The following is a 13,388-nucleotide window of genomic DNA, read 5'->3' as shown; positions in this document are numbered from 1 at the left end:
TTCCTGCAGCTTGACATACATGTCAAAGTTATTTCCTTTTTTTTTTTTTTAGTTTTTTCCTTGAGAATAATAAAATATAAGACTCCTCTAAGAGTTAGTTTAAAAAGAAGTCACGATAAGAAATTTCTAATTCAAATACAATTTCTGAATGTAGTACAAATTATTGATAGATCATTTTTTTAAAATTCTACATCAAGAAACTTGACAACTTACATAAAAGCTCAAATCCTTGAAAACTATGATTTATTAAAATCACTTAATTTCTTAAGAAGAAATATTTAAAAGCAGAATGATATTACAGTCTTTAAATAAGTCAAATCATCAGTCACAGATTCTCCAACAAATATAGTCCAGGTAACATAAAGTTCTGTTAAAAACTTGAGACAAATACTTTGACTATTACATGAAATATTTCAGAAAAATTGAAAAGATTCAAATTTAATATTAATAGGGACAGAAGAAACATTTGATAAAATTTGACAACTACTTATGACAAATCTCCTAACAGACTAAGAATGGAAGAGGATCCATAGTAAATCTACAGCACATAGCTGAGCCAGTGATGAAACACTAAAAGCACTCCTTTTAAAATCAGAAGTAAAATGACTACTATTCTCCCTCTTATTCCACAAAAAATTGAAGGTCCTGGATAATTCGATAAGACATAAAGAAATAAAACATACAGAGACTGAAAAGTAAGAAGCAAAACTTTCAATATTTGAAAAAGATACGTGATTACTTACATAGTTAAATATTCACTAAAAAAGCAAGTACAAGTTACTAAAATTCACAACAGTTTAGACAGATTGCTTAATATATAAAAATAAAATCACAACTGCATTTTAGTCAATAACAAAAAATAATTAGGAAATTCAATTTAAGTAAAGTAGCATTTGTCAAAGCAACATAGAGTGAGGTAATTAATTAAAAACAAATCTAATTTAGGATGTTCAAGACCTTTTTGTGGTAAAATTATAAGATCTTATTAAAGGACATTTAAAAGACAAAAGAGGCTAAGCCCCAGTACCCTAAATATGTTGTTTCTCCCAAGTTGAATTGAATGCAATTTCAATACATAATCCAATCTTTCTTTATCATGGATCTTAATAAGTCTCAAATTTATACCAAAGAACCAAGATTTCCAGGATATCCCCAAAAAAGAAAGCAAAGTAGGTGAAATTTCTCTGTCAATAATACTTTTATGAAACTTACAGTCACAGCAAAAATGCATAAATTGTGCAGGAATATAAAAACGGGTCACGGGAAATAGCTTCAAAACACACACACAGAATCTGGTATATGGCTCAGTGGAATTGGAGATCAGTGGGAAAACATAGGTTATTTAATAAATCACGCCGGGACAACTAAATTATGTGAAGGTATAAAATTGGGCTTCTACCATATATCATACACAAGTTTAAGTCAGATTTCTAGCACTTAATATATATTAACTCACTTTAAACTGGAACTACAGTATGATTGTTGTTCAATTGCTCAGTCTTATCCGACTCTTTGCGACCCCATAGACTGCAGCACACTAGGCTTCCCTGTACTTCACCAGCTCCCAGAGCTTGCTCAAACTCATGTACATTGAGTTGGTAATGCCATCAAACCATCTCATCCTCTGTTGTCTCCTTCTCCTCCTGCCCTCAATCTTTCCCAGTATCTGGGTGTTTTCTAATGAGTTGGCTCTTTGCAACAGGTGGCCAAAGTATTGGAGCTTCAGCTTCAGCATCAGTCCTTCCAATGAATGTTCAGGATAGATTTTGGTTCTTTTTAAAATTATCCGTATTTTACAGAGGGTAAATTAAGACATAGAGAAGTCGAAAAACTTGTCCAGGATGATATTTGCTCAAGTTGGAATTTGCACATGCTGAAATTTACCATGTAAGTGACAAGAACAGTGACTCAAAACTCAGAAGGCCTGATTTCAAAATTCTTGCTCTTAATCACATTGTGTTCCATCAGTTCCAGAGAGATTAAGAAAGAAATGGAAAATCTAACTTTATACTTTTTTTAAAAAGTATACAACAATATCTTCATGGCCCAGAAGTTGTAAAGAATTTTTCAATGAAATGCAATGCAAAAGAACCACACATCTTAGAGGGAAAGATGATGGATTCACCAGCAGTAAGCTTCAGTTCATCAAAGATACTTTAAAGATATAAAAATGTGAGCCACACAGTGGGAGATGAGATGTACAACATTTACAGCCAAAAAAGGATTAGCATTCAGAATTTTTTATCCTATTTTTTTTATTTTTTCATTTTTTTATTTTTTTAAATTTATTTATTTTTTATTGGAGGCTAATTATTTTACAATATTATATTGGTTGGTTTTGCCATACATTGACATGAGTCCACCCCAAGTGTACATGAGTTCCCCCTCCCGAATCTCCCTCCCACCTCCCTCCTCCCCTTATTCTCCCTCTGGGTCATCCCCACACACCAGCCCCGAGCATCTTATAACATGCATCGACCCTGAACTAGCCATTCATTTCACATATGACAGCATACATGTTTCAATGCCATTCTCCCAAATCATCCCACCCTCACCCTCTCCCACAGAGTCCCAAAGACTGTTCTATACATCTGTATCTCTTTTGTTGTCTCATATACAGGGTTATCATTTGCATCTTTCTAAATTCCATATATATGCGATAGTATATGTTTTTCTTTCTGGCTTACTTCATTCTGTATAATAGGCTGCAGTTTCATCCACCTCACTAGAACTGATTCAAATGCATTCTTTTTAATGGCTGAGTAAGACTGTGAGGATCACAATAAACTATGGAACATTCTGAAAGAGATGGGAATACCAGACCACCTGACCCGCCTCTTGAGAAACCTGTATGCAGGTCAGGAAGCAACAGTTAGAACTGGCCATGGAACAACAGACTGGTTCCAAATAGGAAAAGGAGTATGTCAAGGTTGTATATTGTCACCCTGCTTATTTAACTTATATGCAGAGTACATCATGAGGAACGCTGGGCTAGAAGAAGCACAAGCTAGAATCAAGATTGCCAGGAGAAATCTCAATAACCTCAGATATGCAGATGACACCACCCTTATGGCAGAAAGTGAAGAGGAACTCAAAAGCCTCTTGATGAAAGTGAAAGAGGAGAGTGAAAAGTTTGGCTTGAAGATCAACATTCAGAAAACGAAGATCATGGCATCTGGTCCCATCACTTCATGGGAAATAGATGGAAAAATAGTGGAAACAGTGTCAGACTTTATTTTGGGGGGCTCCAAAATCACTGCAGATGCTGATTGCAGCCAGGAAATTAAAAGATGCTTCCTCCTTGGAAGGAAAGTTATGACCAACCTAGATAGCATATTAAAAATCAGAGATATTACTTTGCCAACCAAAGTCCGTCTAGTCAAGGCTATGTTTTCCCGTGGTCATGTATGGATGTGAGAGTTGGACTGTGAAGAAAGCTGATCACCGAAGAATTGATGCTTTTGAACTGTGGTGCTGGAGAAGACTCTTGAGAGTCCCTTGGACTGCAAGGAGATTCAACCAGTCCATTCTGAAGGAAATCAATCCTGGGTGTTCATTGGAAGGCCTGATGCTAAAGCTGAAACTGCAATACTTTGGCCACCTCATGCAACGAGTTGACTCACTGGAAAAGACTCTGATGCTAGGAGGGATTGTGGGTGGGAGGAGACGGGGACGACAGAGAATGAGATGGCTGGATGGCATCACCGACTCTATGGACATGAGTTTGAGTGAACTCCGGGAGTTGCTGATGGACAGGAAGGCCTGGCATGCTGTGATTCATGGGGTCGCAAAGAGTCGGACACGACTGAGCGACTGAACTGAACTGAATACTCCATTGTGTATATGTACCAAAGCTTTCTTATCCATTCGTCTGCAGATGGACATCTAGGTTGCTTCCATATCCTGGCTATTATAAACAGTGCTGCGATGAACATTGGAGTACGTGTGTCTCTTTCAATTCTGGTTTCCTCAGTGTGTATGCCCAGGAGTGCAATTGCTGGATCATATGGCAGTTCTATTTCCAGCTTTTTGAGGAATCTCCACACTGTTCTCCATAGTGGCTGTACTAGTTTGCATTCCCACCAACAGTGTAAGAGGGTTCCCTTCTCTTCACACCCTCTCCAGCATTTATTGCACATAGACTTTTGGATAGCAGCCATTCTGACTGGTGTGAAATGGTATCTTATTGTGGTTTTGATTTGCATTTCTCTGATTATGAGGATGTTAGGCATTTCTTCATGTGTTTGTTAGCCATCTTTATGCCTTCTTTGGAGAAATGTCTGTTTAGTTCTTTGGCCCATTTTTTGATTGGGTCATTTATTTTTCTGGAATTGAGCTGCAGGAGCTGCTTGTATATTTTTGAGGTTAATTCTTTATCAGTTGCTTCATTTGTTATTATTTTCTCCCATTCTAAAAGCTGTCTTTTCACCTTGCTTATAGTTTCCTTTGCTATGCAGAAGCTTTTGATTTTAATTAGGTCCCATTTGTTTATTTTTGCTTTTATTTCCAATATTCTGGGAGGTGGGTCTTGGAGGATCCTGCTGTTAGGAAGTGTTCTAGTTTCATTCTTTTACAAGTGGCTGACCAGTTTTCCCAGCACCACTTGTTAAAGAGACTGTCTTTCCTCCATTTTATATTTTTGCCTCCTTTGTCAAAGATAAGGTGTCCATAGGTGCGTGGATTTATCTCTGGGCTTTCTATTTTGTTCCATTGATCTATTTTTCTGTCTTTATGCCAGTACCATACTGTCTTGATGACTATGGCTTTGTAGTGGAGCCTGAAGTCTGGCAGGTTAATTCCCCCAGTTCCATTCTTCTTCTTCAAGATTGCTTTGGCTATTCGAGGTTTTTTGTATTTCCATACAAATTGTGAGAATATTTGTTCTATGTCTGTGAAAAATATCATTATTAGCTTGATAGGGATTGCATTGAATGTATAAATTACTTTGGGTAGTATACTCATTTTTACAATATTTATTCTTCCAATCCACGAACACCGTATATTTCTCCATCTATTATTGTTCTCTTTGATTACTTTCACTATTGTTTTATAGTTTTCTATGTACAAGTCTTTTGTTTCCTTAGGTAGATATATTCCTAAGTATTTAATTCTTTTCGTTGCAACAGTGAATGGAATAGTTTCCTTAATTTCTCTATTTTCTCATTATTAGTGTATAGGAATGCAAGTGATTTCTGTGTGTTGATTTTATATCCTGCAACTTTACTGTATTCATTGATTAGCTCTAGCAGTTTTCTGGTAGAGTCTTTAGGGTTTTCTGTGTAGAGGATCATGTCATCAGCGAACAGTGAAAGTTTTACTTCTTCTTTTCCAATTTGTATTCCTTTTATGTGTTTTTCTGCTCTGATTGCTGTAGCCAAAACTTCCAGAACTATGTTGAATAGTAGTGGTGAGAGTGGGCACCCTTGTCTTGTTCCTGACTTTAGGGGAAATGCTTTCAGTTTTTCACCATTGAGGATAATGTTTGCTCTGGGTTTGTCATATATAGCTTCTATTATGTTGAGATATGTCCCTTCAATTCCCACTTTCTGGAGGGTTTTTATCATAAATGGATGTTGAATTTTGTCGAAGGCTTTCTCTGCATCTATTGAGATAATCATATGATTTTTATTTTTCAGTTTGTAAATGTGGTGTATTACGTTGATTGCTTTGCGGATATTGAAGAATCCTTGCATTCCTGAGATAAAGCCCACTTGATCATGATGTATGTTCTTCTTAATGTGTTGTTGGATTCTGATTGCTAGAAATTTGTTAAGAATTTTTGCATCTATGTTCATCAGTGATATTGGCCTGTAGTTTTCTTTTTTTGTGGGGTCTTTACCAGGTTTTGGGATTAGGGTGATGGTGGCCTCATAGAATGAGTTTGGAAGTTTCCCTTCCTCAGCAATTTTCTGGAAGAGTTTGAGTAGAATAGGTGTTAGCTCTTCTCTAAATTTTTGGTAGAATTCAGCTGTGAAGCCGTCTGGACCTGGGCTTTTCTTTGCTTGAAGATTTCCGATTACAGCCTCTAGTTCCGTGCTTGTGATGGGTCTATTCAGATTTTCTATTTCTTCCTGGTTCAGTTTTGGAAAGTTGTACTTTTCTAGGAATTTGTCAATTTCATTCAACCCATTTACATTTAAGGTAATTATTGATAAGTATGATCCCATAGCCATTTTCTTTATTGCTTTGGGTTCGAGTTTATACACCTTTTCTGTGTTTCCTGTCTAGAGAAGATCCTTTAGCATTTGTTGGAGAGCTGGTTTGGTGATGCTGAATTCTCTCAGCTTTTGCTTGTCTGTAAAGCTTTTTATTTCTCCTTCATATAATGATATCCTTGCTGGGTACAGTAATCTGGGCTGTAGGTTATTTTCTTTCTCACTTTAAGGATGTCTTGCCATTCCCTCCTGGCCTGAAGAGTTTCTGCTGAAAGATCAGCTGTTATCCTTATGGGAATCCCCTTGTGTGTTATTTGCTGCTTTTCCCTTTCTGCTTTTAATATTTGTTCTTTATGTTTGATCTTTGTTAATTTGATTAATGTGTGTCTTGGAGTATTTTGCCTTGGCTTTATCCTGTTGGGGACTCTCTCGGTTTCTTGGACTTGGGTGATTATTTCTTTCCCCATTTTAGGGAAGTTTTCAACTATTATCTCCTTAAGTATTCTCTCATGGTCTTTCTTTTTGTCTTTTCTTCTGAGACTCCTATGATTCAAATGTTGGAGCGTTTAACATTGTCCCAGAGGTCTCTAATATTGTCCTCATTTCTTTTAATTCGTTTTTCTTTTTTCCTCTCTGTTTCATTTATTTCTACAATTCTATCTTCTAGCTCACTTATCCTGTCTTCTGCCTCCGTTATTCTACGTTTGTTCCCTCCAAAGTGTTTCTGATCTCATCTATTGCATTATTCATTGTATATTGACTCTTTTTTATTTCTTCTAAGTCCTTATTAAACCTTTCTTCCATCTTCTCAATCCTTTTCTCCAGGTTATTTATCTGTAACTCCATTTTGCTTTCAAGATTTTGAATCATTTTCACCACCAAAATTCGAAATTCTTTATCAGGTAGATTCCCTATATCTTCCTCTTTTGTTTGTGTTGGTGGGCATTTACCTTGTTCCTTTACTTGCTGGGTATTTCTCTGCCTCTTCATCTTGCTTATATTGCTTTGCTTGGGGTGGCCTTTCCCTCTTCTGGCAGTTTGTGGAGTTCTCTTTATTATGTAGTTTCCTCTCTGTGTGTGGGGTTGGACGGGTGACTTGTCTGTGTTCCCTGGTTAGGGAAGCTTGTGTCAGTGTTCTGGTGGGTGGAGCTGGATTTCTTCTCTCTGAAGTGCAATGAAGTGTCCAATAATGAGTTAAGAGATGTCAGTGGGTTTGGAGTGACTTTGGGCAGCCTGTATATTGAAGCTCCAGGCTATTTTCCTGTGTTGCTGGAGAATTTGTGTGGTATGTCTTGCTCTGGAACATGTTGACCCTTGGGTGGTGCTTGGTTTTAGTGTAGGTTATGGAGACGTTTGATGAGCTCCTATCGATTAATGTTCCCTGGAGTCAGGAGTTCTCTGGTGTTCTCAGGATTCGGGCTTAAGCCTCTTGCCTCTGGTTTTTGGTCTTATTCTTGGAGTCGCCTCTAGACTACTCTATCTCATTTCCAAGGTGGTTCCCTCTGTTTTAGCTTCTGTTTGCTGGTCTCTTCAGTGTCTAATTTCCGCCGTGATACTAGGGGTTGGGTGGACACTTTTTAAGGCTCAGTCGTTCAGTCCTGTTCTGGGAAGGGAGGAACACTGCAGACAAATATCTCTGGCATCTGTGGGGAGTGCTCACAGCGTCTCGGCCACACTGGGTTTGCCCCCACTCACAGTGCGTGTGCTGTCCCAGTCTACACTGCACAGGCTCTAGGTTGCTCTGCCGGGAACTGTCCGAGGCCGGCGCCGGGTTGTATGCACTTCCCAGGTCTGAGCAGCTCAAGTTCAGGTTCTCCGGTACTCCACAAAGGCGCAGACTTGGTTGGGCCTGCGTTTTGTGCCTTCCCCGGTCCGAGCAGCTCAGGTGACCAGGTGTTTGGCAAGCGCGGTCGCTGCAACTTATCGCCTCCCCAGTCCCTGCCACTCGGTTTTCTGGGTGTACAGCCGGCGCACCTTCTCAGGCAGATATCAACCGGCCTGAGCCCAAGAAGTCTTGATTAGCAACAAGCCTGCCTGCAGTTTGTATTGGATGCCTTTCTGGGGCCGCGGTTACCCCCTCTGGCTCTGGCTGCCCTCCCTGCCTGTCTCGGCAGGGGGATGGGGGATGGGCCGACTGCAGCTGGCTCGCTCTGCTCAGTCCTTTGTTCTGTGAGCAGGGCTGGCGGAGTCTTAAGTTAGGGCTTTCCGCCTTTTCGCGGGGAAGCTATCCCAGTCTGCTTTGCTATCCCCAGTTCTCAGATTGTTCTCGCGGCATTCAAGCCCAGTCCTCTCTCTAAGCAGTTCAGCTGGCTCCTCCCTGCCCAGCCCCCGCTTGCTAATGGCGTATGCAGGCATCTGCGCTGCTTCTCCACTGGGAGTTACCGTTTGGTGGGTAATCTGTGGGTTTTAAAAAAATCTCCTTTCGAAGACAATGTGCTGGTTTTCTGGGAGCCTGATGTCCTCTGCCAGCATTCAGAAGTTATTTTGTGGACTTTAGTCTGCGTTCAAATGTTCTTTTGATGAATTTGTGGGGGAGAGAGTGGTCTCGCGGCACTGTCCTATTCCTCCACCATCTTGTTCCTTCCTCTTTATCCTTTTTTTAATTTAAGTATCCTTTATTGAAAGAAAAATACATAGAAACAATCACATATACTAAACCAAAGTCAAATAAATACTATTTGATAAGTGCTTATTATATAACAGGAAAAGACCTGGAGATACCTTTTTTAAAAAAGGAGAAACCGTTATATGCAAAATAGATAAATAGTTATTCATTCAATTGTATTTTTATTCTGTTGCTTAGAAGGGGAAATATGTGTCTGGCTCTGAGTGTATGGTTATCTGGGCTTCCCTTGTGGTTCAGCTGGTAAAGAATCCACCTGCAATGCGGGGGACCTGGGTCTGATCCCTGGGTTGGGAAGATCCCTTAGAGGAGGGAAAGGCTACCCACTCCAGTATTCTGGCCTGGAGAATTCCAGGACTGTATAGCCCATGGGGTCCCAAAGAGTCGGACATGACTGAGTGACTTTCACTATATGGTTATCTAGTGTTTCCCTCCTGGCTCAGTAGTAAAGAATCCACCAGACAATGCAAGAGATGCAGTTTTAATCCCTGAGTCAGGAAGATACCTTAGAGAAGGAAATGGAAACCCACTCAAGTATTCTTGCCTGGGAAATTTTATGCATAGAGAAACCTGGGGGGCTACAGTCCATGGAGTCACAAAAGAGTCAGACACAACTTTGTGACTAAAACAATAACAATATGGTTATTTAAAGTTCTGTATTCAAAGTTATAAACTTCTACAGATAAGAATATTCATTGGAAGGACTGATGCTGAAGCTGAAGCTCCAATATTTTATGCACCTGATGTGAAGAGCTGACTCATTGGAAAAGACCCTGATACTGGGAAAGACTGAAGGCAGGAGGAGAAGGAGGCAGCAGAGAATGAAACAGTTAGATGGCATCACCGACTCAATGGATGTGAATCTGAGCAAACTCTGGGAGACAGTGAAGGACAGAGCATCCTGGCATGCTGCAGTCCATGGGAACACAATGAGTGAGACACGACTTAGCAACTGAACAACTGAACAATGACAAGAAGGGCTTGATGACACTGTTTTATAACAGGTATTTTATAAATGTTCATGATCACGATTTACCAATTTAGTTTACAGTGAGAGTGAAAGTCACTCAGTTGTGTCTGACTCTTTGCAACCCCATGGATTATACAACGCATGGGATTCTCCAGGCCAGAATACTGGAGTGGGTAGCCTTTCCATTTTACAGGGGATCTTCCCAACCCAGGGATCGAACCCAGGTCTCCCACACTGCAGGTGGATTCTTTACAAGCAGAGCTACAAAGGAAGCTGAGTTTAATGTGTTTCCCTTTGTTTAGTCTTATCCAAGATGCATAAAAAAATCTTATCCTTTAATATTTATTTTTTTCTTGTGCATGGCTCTGCACTGATATATTTTATTTTATAACTGTTTTGAGATAATAATTAAAAGATAAAACACACAATTTCAATGAACAAAAGGTATGGTAGAAATTTCTTGTAGAAGAATTTCAGAAAAGAAGAACCAAGAATTGTCAAAATGTTCAAATTCAGTATTTGAGTAGTTCAGTTCAGTCGCTCAGTCGTGTCTGACTCTTTGCGACCTCATGAATCACAGCACGCCAGGCCTGCCTGTCCATCACCAATTCCGGAGTTCACTCAAACTCATGTCCATCGAGTCAGTGATGCCATCCAGCCATCTCATTCTCTGTCGTACCCTTCTCCTCCCGCCCCCAATCCCTCCCAGCATCAGAGTCTTTTCCAGTGAGTCAACTCATCGAATGAGGTGGCCAAAGTATTAGAGTTTCAGCTTTAGCATCACTCCTTCCAATGAACGCCCAGGATTGATTTCCTTTAGGATGGACTGGTTGGATCTCCTTGCAGTGCAAGGGACTCTCAAGAGTCTTCTCCAGCACCACAGTTCAAAAGCATCAATTCTTCGGCGATCAGCTTTCTTCAAAGTCCAGCTCTCACATCTATACATGACCACGGGAAAAACCATAGCCTTGACTAGACGGACCTTGTTTGGCAAAGTAATGTCTCTGCTTTTTAATATACTATCTAGGTTGGTCATAACTTTCCTTCCAAGGAGTAGGCATCTTTTAATTTCATGGTTGCAATCAGCATCTGCAGTGATTTTGGAGCCCCAAAAAATAAAGTCTGACACTGTTTCCACTGTTTTTCCATCTATTTCCCATGAAGTGATGGGACCAGATGCCATGATCTTTGTTTTCTGAATGTTGAGCTTTAAGCCAACCTTTTCACTCTACTCTTTCACTTTCATCAAGAGGCTTTTTAGTTCCTCTTCACTTTTTGCCGTATAGTAGTAATCAGGAAAATTCATAGTTATTGGTCAGGAAAATGCAAAGTAAAGCCAAGATTAGATTCCATTCCATACCCACAAAATTGGTAAAGGTAAAGATCTACAATATTAAGTGTTGGCAAACAAGGATGTGGAGTGAGAAAAACTATACACAAATGGTCAGAATATAACTTTGACCAACTACTTTAGATACAATTCACACTGCCCAATAAGAGGAAAGATACACATGCCTGTCTACACAGAAATTCCACTTCTAAGTCATATATAGGAATGTTGGCAGCATTGTTTAGAATCACACAAAAATTACATGTTTAATTTTTTTAAACACATAATTGTTTTCGACTATGGATCAGATATATAAACTTAGATATATTCATGCAATTAAATATCATCTAGCATTGGAAACAAAATAGTTACATATCTATATATCAACATGAATGGATCTCAAAAGCTCAAATTTAGTGAAAGAAAAAACAAATGTAAAAGACCACATACAGCATGATTCCATTTATTAAAGATCAAAACCAGACAAAATTTAGCAGTGTATCCCTTCAGAATATGTTTTGCAGCTATAAAAGTGAAAGCAGGAAATGATAAACACAAAGATAAAATGATGGTCATGACTGTAGGGGCCGCAGGGGCATGTACCATGGGAAAATGCACAATAATCCAGAGGCCCTTGGATTGTTCTTTTTTAAACTACTTAGTGGCCAACACATTTATTTTATCATTATTCTCCAAACTCTATCAGTTCAGTCACTCAGTTGTGTCCAACTCTTTGAAACCCCATGGACTACAGCACGCCAGGTTTCCCTGTCCATCACCAACTCCCAGAGCTTGCTCAAACTCATGTCCATCGAGTCAGTGATGCCATCCAACCATCTCATCCTCTGTCTTCTTCTCCTCCTGCCTTCAATCTTTCCCAGCATCAGGGTCTTTTTCAGTGAGTCAGTTCTTCACATCACGTGGCCAAAGTATTGGAGTTTCAGCTTCAACATCAGTCCTTTCAATGAACACCCAGGACTGATCTCCTTTAGGATGGACTTGGATCTCCTTGCAGTCCAAGGGACTCTCAAGAGTCTTCTCCAACACCGCAGTTCCAAAGCATCAATTCTTCAGTGCTCAGCTTTCTTTATGGTCCAACTCTCTCATCCATACATGACTACTGGAAAAACCATAGCCTTGACTAGATGGACATTTGTTGGCAAAGTAATGTCTATACTTTATAATATGCTGTCTAGGTTTGTCATAACTTTTCTTCCAAGGAGCAAGTGTCTTTTAATATCATGGCTGCAGTCACCATCTGCAGTGATTTTGGAGCCCAAGAAAATAAAGTCTGTCACTGTTTCCATTGTTTCCCCATCCATTTGCCATGAAATGGTGGGACCAGATGGCTTGATCTTAGTTTACCTAATGTTGAGTTTTAAGTCTGCTTTTTCACTCTCCTCTCACTTTCATCTAAAGGCTCTTTAGTTCCCATTGTTTATCATATATAGTTTAAAAATGTATGATATACATTTAAAATAGTTTTTAAAAAGGAATATAAGATATAAAACAACTCTGGATGGAGGCAAAGAAAACTATTAAGACCTTGCTAATATCATTGGGGTCAGAAGAGAGCCTCCACATTTTTTCTTCACTTTTATATCATTTGGGTTTTTTCTTTATTTTTCCCCCACAATCACATATTAGTTTTAGATTTAAAAATAAGAGTAATTAAGAACTCCCCTGATAGCTCAGTTGGTAAAGAATCCACATGCAGTGCAGGAGTCCCTGGTTCTATTCCTGGGTCAGAAAGATCCACTGGAGAAGGGATCGGGTACCCACTCCAGTATTATTAGGCTTCCCTTGTGGCTCAACAGGTAAAGAATCCACCTGCAATGTGGGAGACCTGGGTTTGATCCCAGGATTGGGAAGATCCCCTGGAGATGGGAAGGGCTACCCACTTCAGTATTCTGGTCTAGAGAATTCCATGGACTGTATAGTCCATGGGGTCGCAGAATGGACTCAACTGAGCGACTTTCACTTTCACTTTCAGTGTTTCAGTAGAAATCTTTATCTATGCTTAGGATAAATTCTTTAGTGTTTCAAGATAGAGTAAGTAAAACAAAACAAAACCAAATGTCCTTAGGTGAGTGAATGAATAAGCAAACAGTGGTGCATCTGTAGGGAACACTGCTCAGCAATGAAAAGGAATTGAAAGATGCTGATACATGCAACAACTCAAGGGCATCATTTCAAATAAAAGAAACCAATCTTAAAAAGTTACAAACTACATGAATCCATTTTTATAACATTTTTAAAAATACAAAACTATGGTGAGCTACCCTGGAGAACACAGCACTGGTTATTGCC

Source organism: Moschus berezovskii, chromosome 21, assembly GCF_049115385.1.
Source record: "Moschus berezovskii isolate FMDL1 chromosome 21, NW_MosBer_1.0, whole genome shotgun sequence".
Lineage (NCBI taxonomy): Eukaryota > Metazoa > Chordata > Mammalia > Artiodactyla > Moschidae > Moschus > Moschus berezovskii.
This window is presented reverse-complemented; position numbering follows the sequence as displayed.